Consider the following 17,850-nt stretch of genomic DNA (forward strand, 5'->3'; position numbering starts at 1 on the left):
GACTTTATTTGCATAAAAACTGTGGATGAAAACGTGCTTAGTAGCTAGGTTTTCATCCAATTGGCAACAGATTTTCATGCTAATATTCTAAAATCCACTTAAAGAAAATATGCACATTTTCCCACCAGTGGTGTATTTCCACCAAACTGACTTGTGGAGGATAAAAATCAGTGCGTGATGACGTAGTGCACACAAAACGTATTATTTTGCTTTAGTTTTCAATTCTATCGATTGTCACAAAAACAAAAAAAATTGCATTTTTTTAAAGGATAAGGAGATCATTGTGGACTACAGAAAAATTCTCATCGACTGGGCTGTAGTGGAGCAGGTTGAGAGCTTCAAGTTCCTTGGTGTCCACATCAACAACAAACTAGAATGGTCCAAACACACCAAGACAGTTGTGAAGACAACACGACAAAGCCTATTCCCCCTCAGGAAACTAAAAAGATTTGGCATGGGTCCTGAGATCCTCAAAAGGTTCTACAGCTGCAACATCGAGAGCATCCTGACTGGTTGCATCACTGCCTGGTACGGCAACTGCTCGGCCTCTGACCGCAAGGCACTACAGAGGGTAGTGTGTACGGCCCAGTACATCACTGGGGCTAAGTTGCCTGCCGTCCAGGACCTCCACACCAGGCGGTGTCAGAGGAAGGCCCAAAAAGTGGTCAAAGACCCCAGCCAACCCAGTCATAGACTGTTCTCTCTACTACCGCATGGCAAGCGGTACCGGAGTGCCAAGTCTAGGACAAAAAGGCTTCTCAACAGTTTTTACCCCCAAGCCATAAGACTCCTGAACAGGGAATCAAATGGCTACCCGGACTATTTGCATTGTGTCCCCCCCCCCCAACCCCTCTTTTACGCTACTGCTACTCTCTGTTTATCATATATGCATAGTCACTTTAACTATACATTCATGTACATACTACCTCAATTAGCCCGGTTAGCCAGCCTATCTGCATTGTGTCCCGCCACCCACCACCCGCCAACCCCTCTTTTACGCTGCTGCTACTCTCTGTTCATCATACATGCATAGCCACTTTAACCATATCTACATACTACCTTCAATCAGCCTGACTAACCGGTGTCAGTATGTAGCCTCGCTACTTTTTATAGCCTGTCTTTTTACTGTTGTTTTATTTCTTTACCTACCTGTTGTTCACCTAATACCTTTTTTGCACTATTGGTTAGAGCCTGTAAGTAAGCATTTCACTGTAAGATCTATACCTGATGTATTCAGCACACGTGACAAATAAACTTTGATTTGATCATTCTTTTTTTGCAAGGTGTTATTTTTTTGTTGTTGCTTTAGTTGAGAAATTAGAGTAGGAGAGACAAAGAGGGGAAGTACAGTTTAGAAACTTCCATATTGGGGATTCAATCCCGGTCATTGAGGGCATGTCTAGTCCGGGGGTGGCTGTGTTGACCAGTCAATAGAGTAGACCAACTTCCAGCACTCCTAAACAATACAATTAAACATTTAAAAAAAAATAATAATAATGGCATATGCAGGCCCATGGCCCCTATTTCAGTCCGCTATCCACAACTCAGAAAGCACTGTTGCATTTGTTGTGACTAGTAGACCTATGCTAATTTCCCACAAAAATGCATGCATGGTGGCAGGGGACCACTGATCGGGAACATGTCTTCATTCCTATTAGATCTTGAACCGTGGCAGATTGTCACAAAATACTTTGTGCTGTTGTAAGGAGGACCAAGGCGCAGCAGGTATGTGAATACTCATCTTTAATTATCCAACAAAAGGAGTACAGCATCCACAGGAAACAAAAAACACGACAGCAGCAGCAACAGTTTGCAGGCTTGAAAACGCAGTGCAAAACAACCACCCACAAACCCCAGTGACAAACAACTCCTACATATATGACTCCCAATCAGGAACAACGATTCCCAGCTGTTCCTGATCAGGAGTCACAAGACACACACAAGACTGCCACGTCCTGACCCCCAAACTACTACAACAGCTCCATCTGCTGGTCAGGATGTGACAGTACCCCCCCCCCCCCTCAAGGTGCAGACCCCGGAATGCACCTAACCACAAAAAAAACCACCAACAAACAAAATCCCCAACAAAACCCATAAACACTAACCCTAAACAATGAGGGAGGGAAGGGAGGGTGGCTGCCGTCACCGACGGCACTGTGCTACACCCTCCCTCCCCAACCCACCTATCCTGGAGGTGGCTCAGGTGCAGGCCGTTCCTGGCTGTCGGGGCAGTCTGGCAGCTCGGGGCAGTCTGGGCAGTCTGGCAGCTCGGGAGCTCGGGGCAGTCTGGGCAGTCTGGCAGCTCGGGACAGTCTGGGCAACTCGGGACAGTCGGGGCAACTCGGGACAGTCGGGGCAACTCGGGGCAGTCGGGGCAACTCGGGGCAGTCGGGGCAGTCTGGCAGCTCGGGGCAGTCTAGCAGCTCGGGACAGTCTGGGCAGTCTGGCAGCTCGGGACAGTCTGGGCAGTCTGGCAGCTCGGGAAAGGCTGGGCAGTCTGGCAGCTCGGGAAAGGCTGGGCAGTCTGGCAGCTCGGGACAGGCTGGGCAGTCTGGCAGCTCGGGACAGGCTGGGCAGTCTGGCAGCTCGGGACAGGCTGGGCAGTCTGGCAGCTCGGGACAGGCTGGGCAGTCTGGCAGCTCGGGCAGGCTGGCAGCTCGGGACAGTTCAGGGCAGTCTGGCAGCTCGGGACAGTTCAGGGCAGTCTGGCAGCTCGGGACAGTTCAGGGCAGTCTGGCAGCTCGGGACAGTTCAGGGCAGTCTGGCAGCTCGGGACAGTTCAGGGCAGTCTGGCAGCTCGGGACAGTTCAGGGCAGTCTGGCAGCTCGGGACAGTTCTGGGCAGTCTGGCAGCTCGGGACAGTTCAGGGCAGTCTGGCAGCTCGGGACAGTTCAGGGCAGTCTGGCAGCTCGGGACAGTTCAGGGCAGTCTGGCAGCTCGGGGCAGTTCAGGGCAGTCTGGCAGCTCGGGGCAGTTCAGGGCAGTCTGGCAGCTCGGGACAGTTCAGGGCAGTCTGGCAGCTCGGGACAGTTCAGGGCAGTCTGGCAGCTCGGGACAGTTCAGGGCAGTCTGGCAGCTCGGGACAGTTCAGGGCAGTCTGGCAGCTCGGGACAGTTCAGGGCAGTCTGGCAGCTCGGGACAGTTCAGGGCAGTCTGGCAGCTCGGGACAGTTCAGGGCAGTCTGGCAGCTCGGGACAGTTCAGGGCAGTCTGGCAGCTCGGGACAGTTCAGGGCAGTCTGGCAGCTCGGGACAGTTCAGGGCAGTCTGGCAGCTCGGGGCAGTTCAGGGCAGTCTGGCAGCTCGGGGCAGTTCAGGGCAGTCTGGCAGCTCGGGGCAGTTCAGGGCAGTCTGGCAGCTCGGGGCAGTTCAGGGCAGTCTGGCAGCTCGGGCAGTTCAGGGCAGTCTGGCCACTCCGGCAGTTCAGGGCAGTCTGGCCACTCCGGCAGTTCAGGGCAGTCTGGCCACTCCGGCAGTTCAGGGCAGTCTGGCCACTCCGGCAGTTCAGGGCAGTCTGGCCACTCCGGCAGTTCAGGGCAGTCTGGCCACTCCGGCAGTTCAGGGCAGTCTGGCCACTCCGGCAGTTCAGGGCAGTCTGGCCACTCCGGCAGTTCAGGGCAGTCTGGCCACTCCGGCAGTTCAGGGCAGTCTGGCCTCTCTGGCGACTGTTGATTGGCGGGCAGCTCTGACGACTGTTGACTGGCGGGCAGCTCTGACGACTGTTGACTGGCGGGCAGCTCTGACGACTGTTGACTGGCGGGCAGCTCTGACGACTGTTGACTGGCGGGCAGCTCTGACGACTGTTGACTGGCGGGCAGCTCTGACGACTGTTGACTGGCGGGCAGCTCTGACGACTGTTGACTGGCGGGCAGCTCTGGCGACTGTTGACTGGCGGGCAGCTCCTGCCCCGTCACACAGCCATTGTGCCCCCCCTAAAAAATTCTTGGGGGTGCCTCTCGGTCTCCCTTACCCGTCGTGTCTCCCAGTCCTCGCCAGCCTTCTTCCGCTGCTTGGTCCTGTGTAGGTGGGTGGTTCTGTCACAAAATACTTCGTGCTGTTGTAAGGAGGACCAAGGCGCAGCAGGTATGTGAATACTCATCTTTAATTATCCAACAAAAGGAGTACAGCATCCACAGGAAACAAAAAAACACGACAGCAACAGTTTGCAGGCTTGAAAACGCAGTGCAAAACAACCACCCACAAACCCCAGTGACAAACAACTCCTACATATATGACTCCCAATCAGGAACAACGATTCCCAGCTGTTCCTGATCAGGAGTCACAAGACACACACAAGACTGCCACGTCCTGACCCCCAAACTACTACAACAGCTCCATCTGCTGGTCAGGACGTAGAGGCAGAACCATTGTTTGACTCTGACACAATTTATATTTGACAGCCTCTCAATTTGAAATCAATGTTTGAAACGTTTAAAACGATTTGTAGCCCAAATTTTGTAACTCTCTTTATGTGCATATTTACCTCACTTTTAAGCTTCTTGTTCAGCCTTGGGAGGCAAGGGAGAGGAGCTCTTGTCCAACTTTTGATTGTTTCAAGTAATGGTTTGTGTTTGAAAGTATTTCTTATTAAATGAGATCTACAGCAGCTGTAGTGATATCATACCATCATGAAATACAATGGATGTTCAATATTGTTCTGTTTATAGCTAAACAAATGAATGGAAACCAATGGGATGCTAATATTAGCAATATGCTGACATGACCTACTGAAACAGCTGATTCCATGGACTCCTTTTGAGAAACAAAACCCATTAAGGAATTGCTACAATAACCTGCTACAATAACCACGTTTCCCTCCACAGTTTTTATGCGAGTAAAGTCATATTGCTTAAGAACAAATTACAACCGCTGTGATAGAAACAGGAAGTCTCTGTGTAATTTTATAAATGCTGACAGATAATTTGTTTGTTCGATATGGTGGGATCTTTTTGTGTCGGTAAAATGTATTATGTGGAAAATGTTGGTGTAAACGCCTTTATGTGCAAATATTGACATAATAACAATCATACGGAAATGCATTTTGAGTCACACAATGATATGATGTCTGGAAACTACACAGTTTATTAGGCTACAGATGAAATAAATGATGATGAACTTCATAGCGTGGTGAAAGTGCACAGTGATGAGCTTGATGCTGCTTTCCAATAAATATTGAGGGTCTTATTCCGGTGACATGATGAGCGATGCTTGACTGCCATTTGACAAATCAAAATATTCTCGCTCTTATCCATAATAATCTCATCATGTAGACTAGCCAACCTGCACAGCATACCCACACCGTATATGCGAGCTGTTGGCTAGAGCACAGGTGCCAAGACCAGAGGAGGCACATTTGCTGTTTAATGCAACAGTTTGTGAATAAACTATTGGTGGAGTTGAAAATGCAATGGAAACACATTGAACTTTAGATTTTTATTTGGTACATGAAAACTTTAGCGAAAAAGTACATTCTGTGTGCACTACACACTGATTTTTATCTGCAACAAGTCCGTTTGATGGAAACGTACCACTGGTGGGAAAATGAACATATTTTCTGTGTATTCTAGAATATTCACATGAAAATCTGTCACCAATTGGAATGAAATCTAGCTACTGTCAGGAAACTATTCTTGTTATGTCATAAAACTAGCCCTTTAAAATAGCATACATGTTTAAATGTTAATTTGTGATTTTTATACACATAGGCCTGTAGTAGATCAGTGCTACATTCAGACTGCTCCGACTACAGAGAATTGTTTCACACTCCTGTCTGCCGGGCTGGTTCTTTAGCAACCAAATGGTTCAATCCATATTTTCTGCTATAATTAGTTTGCCAGCCATTGTGGCTAATGAGCAGGTCACAAAATGACCTTCTGCAGTTAACGCTAACAACATTGCTATGGATAAAGCTATAGGCTAATTCAACCCAATTATTTAGCAGAATGACTTACAATAATGACATTGGTTCTGGGTATTTTCCTCTCCTTTTAAATTGTGATTTTGGCATTGAAAAACAGTGAAATGATTTCTGGAAATTCTTTTGAGGTGGTGTACGTCTGCTGCAAAGCTATTTTTACCTTCTTGAAATGTAGTCTGTCAATGGACCCTAGCAGATCATTTACAATGTGGGTGTGTGTCACACCCTGATCTGTTTCAGCTGTCTTTGTGGTTGTCTCCACCCCCCTCCAGGTGTCACCCATCTTCCCCATTATCGCCTGTGTACGTATACCTGTGTTCTCTGTTTATCCGTTGCCAGTTCATCTTGTTTGTCAAGTCAACCAGCGGTTTTGTGTCTCAGCTCCTGCTCTTTCCAGTCTCTCTTTTTCTCGCCCTCCTGGTTTTGACTCTGTCCTGACTCTGAGCCTGCCTGCTGACCTGTACCTTTTCCCCATTATTAAACCATTGTTAATTCGACGTTGTCTGCATCTGGGTCTTACCTTCATACCTGATTTTTTTTATATTAATTTTTATTTTTTTATTTTGTGTTTGTGTGTGTGTGTGTGTGTGTGTGTATAAGCCATCATCAACTGTTGTTGGTGTATGGTTGTTGGTCTGAGGTTGGTCATACAGTTCCTGGGTAGTACCCTGAACTAACTAAGCATTGTCCCATTTTTAAAAAAAATATTTGAATTCAGGGAATTGGTACGAATTCAATTTGGTATGTGTTGGTTCTTTAATGTTAGCATACTGTAACTCAGTAATGTTTTTTTCTTCTGATAAGTACAGTACATATGACGTTACATAAGCAATACTTTCATAATGAATGATGTATTGTTACTAATTAACAAATAGCATGTACACTGTAGCCCACTTACTTTTCTTTTAATTTGCAGAATTGTGTGTTTCAAGTCAAAGTACTATACATAACAGTGTAATCAGCCTGCGTGTAGCTGGTGTAGAGTCAGGCGCAGGACAGCAGATATGAGTAATCAACGTATTTACTCAAGTATTAACAAATACAACACAATAATACAGAGCCCACAATAACAGACCGTATACAAGACAAACAATTACTCACAAACAAACATGGGGGAACAGAGGGTTAAATAATGAACAAGTAATTGGGGGATTGAAACCAGGTGTGTAAGACAAAGACAAAACAAATGGAAAATTAAAAATGGATCGGCGATGGCTAGAAGGCCGGTGACTCCACCCGAACAAGGAGAGGGACCAACTTCTGCGGAAGTCGTGACAAACAGGTTCATTTGTTCCACATACCCAAACCACACATTGATTTACATAAGCCAATTAATTATACAATGTCATGAAAAGAGATATACATTTTTATTTGCACATCGATAAGCCCATTCTAAAAGATTAATAGGCAACATGTCTACATAATTAAAGACAAAGATACTTTTGTATCTGATATCCAATATAAGCCAAAAGATGTATTGAAGTTTCAATGTATTACTCATATTTTTTCTCTTAGACATTTCAATAACATTTCTGCCATGTGTGCTATTTATTTACATGTTATTCTCTGAATACACAATGCAAAACTAACCATCAGCATCATTACTTAGGCAAATGGCACAGAATTGAAACAGGACAGCAGGGAACCCCTATTTGAAACCATCAGTTCGTCGTCGGTTGCACATATTCAATAATCATGATTTAGGCTTCAGCTCCGACCCCTATATCGCAGATCAGGCAGTAAGGTTAGAAGTGCCAGCAGTGGATCTTGTCGGACCGGTGCTCTCTTGTCTTTCCAGGTATTTATGGGTCATCTAAAGGTAATCTAGAGGTCATCGGACTCAGGGATGGGCATAGATTCCAGAGGCACGGTGGGCAGGATCAGTGGGATGCCGTCGGTTATCCATCCCTGGGCGACCCTGTTGAAGGTGGGCCGTTTCATCCCTGGGTCCTGGAGCTCAGAGTAGTTGGGGAGGTTCAGGTCGATCTCAGGGAGCTTGAACCTGATGCCACTGCTCTGGGGGTCTTTGTCGAAACCACCAAACGGTGTGGCCACCCTGGAAATCAGATGTGGAGATACAAGTGTGAATACAAAATCAAAATGAAGATCTCTAAAGATGTGACGGTTGCATAGAATATAGAAAGCTGACTTTTTATGGAGCGTTACAGTTGTGCATCCATGTAACAGTGAATCTGAACTGTGTTATAAGAAAACCATTTCATTCCATGGAAATGTTTGCAATATCAACCAACCTTGAAATTTGCATACTTAACTCAAAGTCTGCCATTGAGAGAAGTGCATGGCTGATGCAGTATGTTCAAGTAGCGCGGAAATCTTTGGCTTAAACTTTGAGTTGTTGAATAGCAGTTGTCTGAAAACTCTCCTCAGAACACCTCACCTGTTAAAGCTCTTGTATTCAGGAGCCTCTGGTCTGGGCTCAGGGACAGGCATGCTGATATTGAGGGTCTCGGCCAGGTTGGGGTCGTTAATGATAGCCTGCTCCCAAGGGGAGTGGTAGGACTTGGGTATAGCTGTAGAGTTGAACGTCTCTGCAGGGACATCCTTCAAGGGGCTTCCATATCCTGAGACACATGCCAAGAAGATAGGATCATAAGACCAACAGTGCAGCGTATAGACACTCACTTATCCTATCAACACATTAGTATATCTGTGCGGTTGGACTTAAGTGTGATAAATGATTACTGCCAATTTCTTGCTTGTCGTCCTTGCACAAGAAATGTGAAAAGTACTAGGGCATTGAGCCTGTATTTTGTCCAGACCAGGGTTCCCCAACTGGCGGCCCGCCAAGCTTTTTTGTGTTGAATTTTCATTGCTAGACATAAAAGACTGTACAAACACCAGGAAATCAGCTCCAAGTGATTGTAATTTAAGAAATCTGTTCCCAAATATTCCCAAGCATTATAGAGAGACACAGGATCATATACAAATGGAAGCAAGGTTTGAATGATTATGTTTTAGTCAAACATTATATGTGTTTGGGCTTTGTGCAGTCCATTTGCAGTCCACAAATGATTTGTAATTATGTTTCAGCCCCCCGACCATCCGCTCCAGATAAAAATCGGCTCACGGCTGAATCTAGTTGATGATCCCTGGTGTAGACAGAGCAAGGTAACAAACACAACACTTTAGTCACTCCGTTGTTACCACCTGTTCCTCCATGCTAATTTCATCAAGACATAACAAACATTTTATGTACGTTTTTGTTTAGTATTACCTGCTTTTATTGTTTCGAGAACAAAATAGGTGTCAAAATGACCATGGCGGTGCTGTTTTATTAATAGTCACTATAGTTAAATAACAGTATGAACTAGAGCAGTGAAAAAAGTGATGTGGACGCAACACTGGCAGATTGAGACAATTTTGTCCATCATCTCATGTCTTAAAATAGTGCACACCATAAGTGTGCGTTCATCCTTTGTGTGAAAAGCGGGTTGGTCCAGTTGACATGGGTTGACACCATGCTTGGTCATATCAGATTCTACAAGAGTGTTCTGTTCATATCTCCTGCGGATAATTTAATGCAGGGGAAGGAAATGCTTCTCATGTATCCTGCTTAAAGGCCAGAGGTCTGCTGAGTCACTAATTAGACTGGTCCTTAGAGGTTACATGAACATCTAAATAGGGCCTTAAAAATGCATTCACAACCCATTCATAAGCAGTACATAAGCAGTTCATAACTGTTCATGTCAACAATCGCAAGACATAGCATACATATCAATTTGTAGTTGTTGAAAACGACATTTACTTATGAATGCGGTATGTATGAGTTATGACTGTTATGTTGTCCTTATGTAGGTTCCCTTCAAGTGAAGCGTTACTCATGCTTAATACTACGTAATAATGAAATAAATATATTTTAATAAGCCCTTATTATTCCCTTAAACTATATTATTCCGCCTTATAAGCATTCATAGATTTTGAATATTGATGTGGTAGCTACATACCTGGTGCAATGCTTTCTGGATTTGAAGGGTTTCCTGGGGCGGGTGTGTAAGGAAGTGTTTTCGGCACTGTCTACATTCTCAGCTAGAAGATCCCTCTGGAAAAAAGTATTTTGTTATTAGCTAAGCTTTACCCTTTCACTCAGTTCTGAACCTATCTCATTTATTCATTTGGGGATTAGCTGCAACAAATTGTTCACTTTGTGTAAATGAGACCCACTAGGTAAATGGGTAGATCGCTCACAGATTTTACGACCATGTTAGCTTAGCACACTGAGCTAAAGCTTGGGCATAACATTAAAGCAGGATCAGCTACCACCAAAATGCCCATCAAAAGACTTGAAATAGCAACTAATTAATGTTTATTTGCAATGTTGAGAATTGATGTGCAATGTTGAGAACATGGCACTTTATGTGCAATGTTGCTCAATTTGAACAGTTGCCAAAAGTAAAAACAGTAATTTGCAACCAACCCCGCCCATAGTTGATATACAATCACCATACAAGTTACTAAATATTTACATGTAACAAATCATTTTTGTCATTTAGCAGTGCTACCCACGTGGACTGGCATCTAACCAATGTACACATGAACATATAATGCATATAATTCAGAAAATATTCATACCCTTGACTTATTCCACATTTTGTTGTGTTACAGCCTGAATTCAAAGTTCATTAAATAGATTTTTTTCTCACACATCTACACACACATCTATAATGACAAAGTTAAAATATGGTTGTGGAAGTTTTTGGCACATTTATTGTAAATGAAATTCAGAAATATCTCACATAAGTATTTACACCTCTGTCAATACATATACCTTTGGCAGCGATTACAGCTGTGAGTCTTTCTTGGTAAGTCTCTAAGAGCTTTGCACACCTGGATTGTACAATATAGTTGTTGATCATTGCTAGACAGCCATTTTTAAGTCTTGCCATAGATCTTGAAGCTAATTAAAGTCAAAACTGTAACTAGGCCAATCAGGAATATTGAATGTCGTCTTGGTAAGCAACTCCAGTGTATATTTCACCTTGTCTTTTAGGTTATTGTCCTGTTAAAAGGTGAATTTGTCTCCCATTGTCTGTTGGAAAGCAGACTGAACCAGGTTTTCCTCTAGGATTTTTCCTGTGCTTAGCCCTATTCCGTTTTATTTCCGTTTAAAAAACTCCCTAGTCCATGTCGATGACAAGCATGCACATAACATGATGCAGACACCACCATGCTTGAAAATATGAAGAGTGGTACTCAGTGAGATTTTGTGTTAGATTTTCCCCAAAACATAATACTTTGTTTTCAGGACATAAGTTAAACTGCAACAAAATTGGCTAAGAAATTAACTTTAAGCGCCTTATTGCAAGCAGAATGCATGTTTTGGAATAGTTTTATTCTGTATAGGCTTTCTTCTTTTCATTCTGTCATTTAGGTTAGTATTGTGGAGTAAATACAATGTTGTTTATCCATCCATTCTCCTATCACAGCCATTAAACTCTGTAACTGTTTAAAAGTCACCATTGGCTCATGGTGAAATCCCAGAGCCATTTCATTCCTCTCCACGACTGAGGTAGGAAGAACACCTGTATCTTTGTAGTGACTGGGTGTATTGATACACCATCCAAAGTGTAATTAATAACTTTACCATGCTCAAAGGGATAGTCATTTTCTGCTTTTTTTTTTTTTTTTTTACCCATCTGACAATGGTGCGAAGCATTGGAAAACATCCCTGGTCTTTGTGGTTGAATCTGTGTTTGTAATTCACTGCTCGACTGAGGGACCTTACAGATAATTGTATGTGTAGGGTACACTATTATTACACAGAGAGTGAGTCCATGCAACTTATGTGACTTGTTAAGCAAAATGTTACTCCTAAACTTATTTAGGCTTGCCATAATGAAGGGGATGAATAATTATTGACTCAAGACATTTCACCTTTTCATTTTTTATTAATTTGTAAACATTTATAAAAACATAATTCCACTTGACATTATGGGATATTGTGTGTAGTGTCGTGAAGTGACTATCATTAATGTGATGACGGCTATTTTATCAAATCAATTAACTATGTTTAATTATTACGTGATTAAATCTATCATGTAACAATTAACTCATTAGCAATCTTGGGGCACCATGGAAAAAGTTTGTTTAATGAGTTACAGTTTCCTGAATGAACTCAAGAATATATCAGAATATATAGTTATCCTACCAGTCGTCCATTAATTATTATTATTACCCCATATCAGTTTCATTCTGAACAACGTTGACTTCAAATCTGCACGAACCCTAGTCTAAATGATGATTCAGCGATACACACATTTTTCCTAATATTTACTAACTAACTAAATAATCACACAGAATTACATATACTCTATCCTGTGTTTGTGTTTATGTTGATTACTAACATAATGCAATGAAAAGTCCATAGTGGACTAACCTGATTTGACGGCTTGTTACACAATGGCAAGGGCGTGCAGTATATGCAAGCAAGAGCTTATAAGTCTCCATATTTGCATCCACTTATTGTTGGTCTTTGGGATAAGAGCGTCTAGATTACTAAATTACACAAATGTACATGTAAAAGTCCTTACACTCAGCTGCACGTTTGCCTCATTTTGGATACTTTCAAACGTGTATTTCTCCGATCTTCGCTTGCGCATTTTGAAAAGACGAGAGCCTCTGTTGGATTGCAGTGACAGCTCCTCCAGCATGATATCTTTGGGAGTGCTAACCTTTATCCCCAGGTCCATGGTGTCCCCTGGAAAAAGAATTAAAACAAGTTCCAGTAGATGCCCATGACTGACTTTCCATTAAAGGTAGACTCAGCAATGTGACGTCATCTAACACAGTAGGGCAACTTCCTGTTTACAGACATAAATAACAACAGAATTTAAATCTGTCCAAAACCGCCACTATTGGTTCTTTGCAATTTGTTCCATCCTTTGAGATATACCCATATTAGGATGAGCTAATAGTGCAGTATTGGCAGTCAGATTTTGTCATTGAGCATTGTCAACCGGAGGTCTTCCAGCTGTATAATGATGTCATATATGGTGATCTCATGAGTCTACTGCTCTAAAAATAAAGTAACTGTAACCTTCAAGATTCCCCCAAGACTGTATTATTATGTCTTAGTTGCACAAAATATATCGTCTCCCTAAATATATACAGAATATATATTTTTTCGGACACTCTCCCTAAGACATAATGTACATAGCATGCATTTTTAATCATTTATGATTACAGCGAGACCTTTATCAGAGGAAAAGTTCATTAACATTATTAGTCTGATATCATCTGAAGGGATAATATCAATGACATATTGTTACTTCAAAATGCTTTCTGCTGAGCAATTAGCATGCCTAAATCAAATGAACGTAGCTTCAAACCAAGCTGTATAGTAAGCATCACAATATGATAAAAGGTTGCACGTGTATAATAATAATAATTGGTTGCCTCAATATACAGTATACTGCAATAGTTGATTCTACATTGTATGGTTATTAAACAAAATTGTGCTTTGAGTTGATTTAGGCATGCTCCTTGGACAATGCAACCATAGCCTTGTGAATTCCCATTAATTTGCACTCAACAGTGCTAACGGTGCTAACGCTACTTGCTATTTGCGAGTTCTAGAAAGTCTAGGTGAATTTTGTGAATTTTCAACTCCGATTGAGACAAATGCAGTCTTACAATTTTGTATGTATTATTTCTTATTGAATTCAATTTTTATTATGTTATTGTTCCTTTTACTTATTGAAGGCTGAACATGATGCTGCTTCAATGAGCTATACCCAAACAGAATGTACTTCAGCTGGCGCAAACCCTCACAGTCCCCTAAATCGCTACACGCAGTTGTCCAACACTGCCCTCAACAACTCCCCACCTCACCCGCCCCAAAATAGCAGTTTCAAAAGGACAACGACAGAAGGATTTGTTGCCATAGGTAGTAAAACATCCCTATTAGTTATTTATGGCAACCGCTAGAGAAACGGCCCTGACATGTTCAACCCGGATATGAATGACTGCCCTCCACCAGAAGATGTTTGATTCTCTTTGCTGTTGAGGCTGTCGTTGAGCCCTGGCCCAGATCATACCATTGGCACAGTGGACCTCTCGAGAAATAGCCGCTGCATGCATCTTCCTCTCTCCAGCTGGCATTGTACAGAATTGCGACATTTTGGCTTTGGGAAGGGTGGCACACAATTTGTCCCTGGGTACTGGAAACACATAAAGGACACAGGATGTGCTCTGTTCTACCCCAGCGGAAAATGTTTTCAAATTGTGGTGTTGATATGAACTGAACATTAGAGAGCCAATAAGATTACTGTTAGTGAGGGTTTGAAGTAAAGTTGTAATGCTCACATGGCACATGCAATACTGGTTGACCTATCGGATAACTACTGCATGCTGTTTAGACCGCATTATGATATGCCATTAATGTCCTGTGAGAAAAGTCATAAAATATTATGATGGCCTTTATGTCAGGTTTATGATAGCATTAGCTTGGCATTATGGCATTTAATTCAAGGACAGGGTTTCTGTCAACCCCAAACCAAAACATTACATCTAAGTCATATAACTCAGATTGGCAGGTGTAATTCATTGTTTGTGCTTGAAGAGCAGAGTCAACGCTTGCTTTAAAATAACCTTGTAACGAATGCTAGATGATGCGCATTAAGGAGTCACATGGCATTCAGTGTTGTGAATCATCAGTGTTGGGTGAGATGTGAACATTGCGTCCCAGGGTAGTACGTGACACTGGAAACCCTTAATGTGATCTTGACAAAGTAAATATTTTTCATTCGGCACGGTGGCATTTGGAGAAAAAATAAACTGTTTCGTGACAAATATAACAGCCTAGTTACCCTAAATCTAATTCCAGCAGTCCTAAAAAATCACAACTTAACTGTAAAAAATGTTTTTGTTATATTGAATTTGAAGTTACTGTGCACATTGTTTTTCTTTGCAAACAAATGAAATGAAACAACAATGCCCTTTGTATTCACATCACAACTTTCACTACAGCTCTCAATGTTACCCCAACATGTTCATATCCTCTCCTATTTGCATTTTCCATGTTTCATACATGTTGAACAAAATGTTTACTCTCAATGTTATGACTAAAATGTACATAATTTATAGTGCTTTAATTGTTTACAATCAAAAATAACATATGGAACATGAGAAATATAATGAGAACCTGAAAGACGTTATTGTACACAATGTTCAAAATCAGCTCTTAATAAAACATAAACATTATTTCAGAGTGACTATGGTAGAACCTAACAGTTGTATTTATTTTGTAGCTTCTTGTTTTGTTTTCTCAAAAAAATAAAGAAGTTTGTTAGTAAGGGATGTAGTTTGTTAGTAAGGGATGTGAAATATTGATTAATACAAAGTTAATATGACTGAATACGTCAGAAAGTAGCATAATCCGAGTTACTCGTGAATGGTCAAACTATTATTTTTCCATACCTCGGAATCACAACTGCACACCTTGATGGGACTAGTCCATACCTGTGTGTGTGTGTCCTGTCTGTCTTGTCTTTCAAACAAACTGGATCCTTGACTGGAAGGCAAGGAGGCTCAGGGGTCAACCTAGGTAGTTTCGATCCAACCTGAACTTCACACTCCCAGCCACTGAAGCCAATCTGTTGGGGGGTGTCTCTGTGTCTGTTGTCAATGGAATGTAGCTTACATCAATAGGCTAAATTTAGCAGGCCAAACACTCCAAACCACTCACAAAGCAATGGGGACGTGGGGAGGCTATAAGAGAGAGAGAGAGAGATTGGGGCACCCGACCTGTGCCACCGGGCCCACACCGAGGGAGGCCTCTCCCCTCATGAGCACTTGTGTTTCCTGGAGCCTAGGAATGTCTAGGGAAGACATGTCTCTGGAAGTGGTGTTGGAGGGCTGGTTGGAGGCACTCTTTCCTCTGGTCTAAAAAAACTATGTACAGTACCAGGCAAAGGTAATTTTTTCTATTTTCTACAGTGTAGAAAGAAGACATCAAAACTATGAAATAACACATGTGAAATCATGTAGTAACCAGAAAAGTGTTGAACAAATCAAAATATATTATATATTTTAGATTCTTCGAAGTAGCCATCCTTTGCCTTGATGATAGCTTTGCACACTCTTGGCATTCTCTCCACCAGCTTCATGAGGAATGCTTTTCAAACAGTCTTGAAGGAGTTCCCACATATGCTGAGCACTTGTTGGCTGCTTTTTCTTCACTCTGCGGTCCAACAAATCCCAAACCATCTCAATTGGGTTGAGGTCGGGTGATTGTGGAGGCCAGGTCATCTGATGCAGCACTCCATCCCTCTCCTTCTTGGTCAAATAGCCCTTACACAGCCTGGAGGTGTGTTTGGTCATTGTCCTGTTGAAAAACAAATGATTGTCCCAACCAGATGGGATAGTGTATCTCTGCGGAATGCTGTGATAGCCATGCTGGTTAAGTTTATTCTAAATAAATCACTGACAGTGTCACCAGCAAAACACCCCCACACCATGCTTCACGGTGGGAACCATACATGTAGAGATCATCTGTTCACCTACTCTGCGTCTCACAAAGACATGGCGGTTGGAATCAAAATTCTCAAATTTGGACTCCTCAGAGCAAAGGACAGATTTACACCGGTCTAATGTATACTGCTTGTGTTTCTTGGCCCAAGCAAGTCTCTTCTTCTTATTGGCGTCTTTTAGTAGTGTTTTTTCTCTCTCAGCAATTTGACTATGAAGGCCTGATTCTCCTCTGAACAGTTGATGTTGAGATGTGTCTGTTACTTGAACTCTGTGAAGCATTTATTTGGACTGCAATCTGAGGCTGGTAACGCTAATGAGTATCGTCTGCAGCAGAGGTCTTCCCTTCCTGTGGCAGTCCTCTTGAGAGCCAGTTTCATCATAGCGCTTGATGGTTTTCGCGACTGAAATTTTCCGGATTGACTGACCTTCATGTTTTAAAGTAATGATGGACTGTCTTTTGTCTTTGCTTATTTGAGCTGTTCTTGCCATAATATGGACTTTGTCTTTTACCAAATAGGGCTATCTTCTGTATACCACCCCTACCTTGTCACAACACAACTGATTGAGAAGGAAAGAAATTCAACAAATTAACTTTTAACGAGGCACACCTGTTAATTGAGAGAATGCCAAGAGAGTGCAAAGCTGTCATCAAGGCAAAGAGTGGCTACTTTGAAGAATCTCAAATATAAATATATTTTGATTTGTTTAACACTTTTTTGGTTACTACATGATTCCATATGTTATTTAATGGTGCGTTTGTCTTGAATGAGTAGGTGTGTCCAAACTTTTGACTGGTACTATATATTATTATGTTTTGTAACCTTTGTTGCATGTTATTTTGGCATTAATACGTGTCACATATGAGTTTACAAGCAATGTTCAAAGTTAATGAAGTCGTATACAAACATGGTCTCTTTGCTTTCTTAAGTAAGGCAACTCCAAAATACAGATGTTTCTGTAAATATAATTGCAAGTGTTACAAAGTAATCATTAGCCTGCTATTCAGTGAAATGGGTGTGTGGTCCAAGTCTGGGTTTAAGGGTATCTTTTCCAATCTTAAAAGGATTAACATTCAACACCATGGGCCAGAGAAGGCTGAATACATTGACCATGCTGTCAATCCAGCATGACTTCTGCCGCATTCAAGACAATTGGAAACTCAGACTTGGAAAATACGTTTTGAACGGTCATCCATTTCGGAATTCCAAGTTGGGAATTCGGGCTTCTTTCTAGAGCTCCGACCTGAAGATCACTGACATCATTATTCAACCTGTTTTTTTCCCCCGAGTTCCCAGTTGTCTTGAAAGCAACATAAATCCAGAGAATGCCAAAATTTTCCCACAAGAACCGCTGCGCCACATCCCTGTCCAAGAGAGCACCCCAAAAATGACTTGTATGCTGCTGCATAAATTATGTAATATGCCAGGGAGATACTATGTATACTGTA

At 42.4% G+C, this 17,850-nt stretch overlaps 1 pseudogene; it reads right to left on the bottom strand.

Moving 5' to 3' along the window:
• Positions 1 to 7,151: 7,151 nt before the first annotated feature.
• LOC115202062 (myozenin-2-like) lies at positions 7,152 to 14,973 on the bottom strand (annotated as a pseudogene).
• Positions 14,974 to 17,850: the final 2,877 nt, after the last annotated feature.

Source organism: Salmo trutta, chromosome 11, assembly GCF_901001165.1.
Source record: "Salmo trutta chromosome 11, fSalTru1.1, whole genome shotgun sequence".
Classification (NCBI taxonomy): Eukaryota; Metazoa; Chordata; class Actinopteri; order Salmoniformes; family Salmonidae; genus Salmo; species Salmo trutta.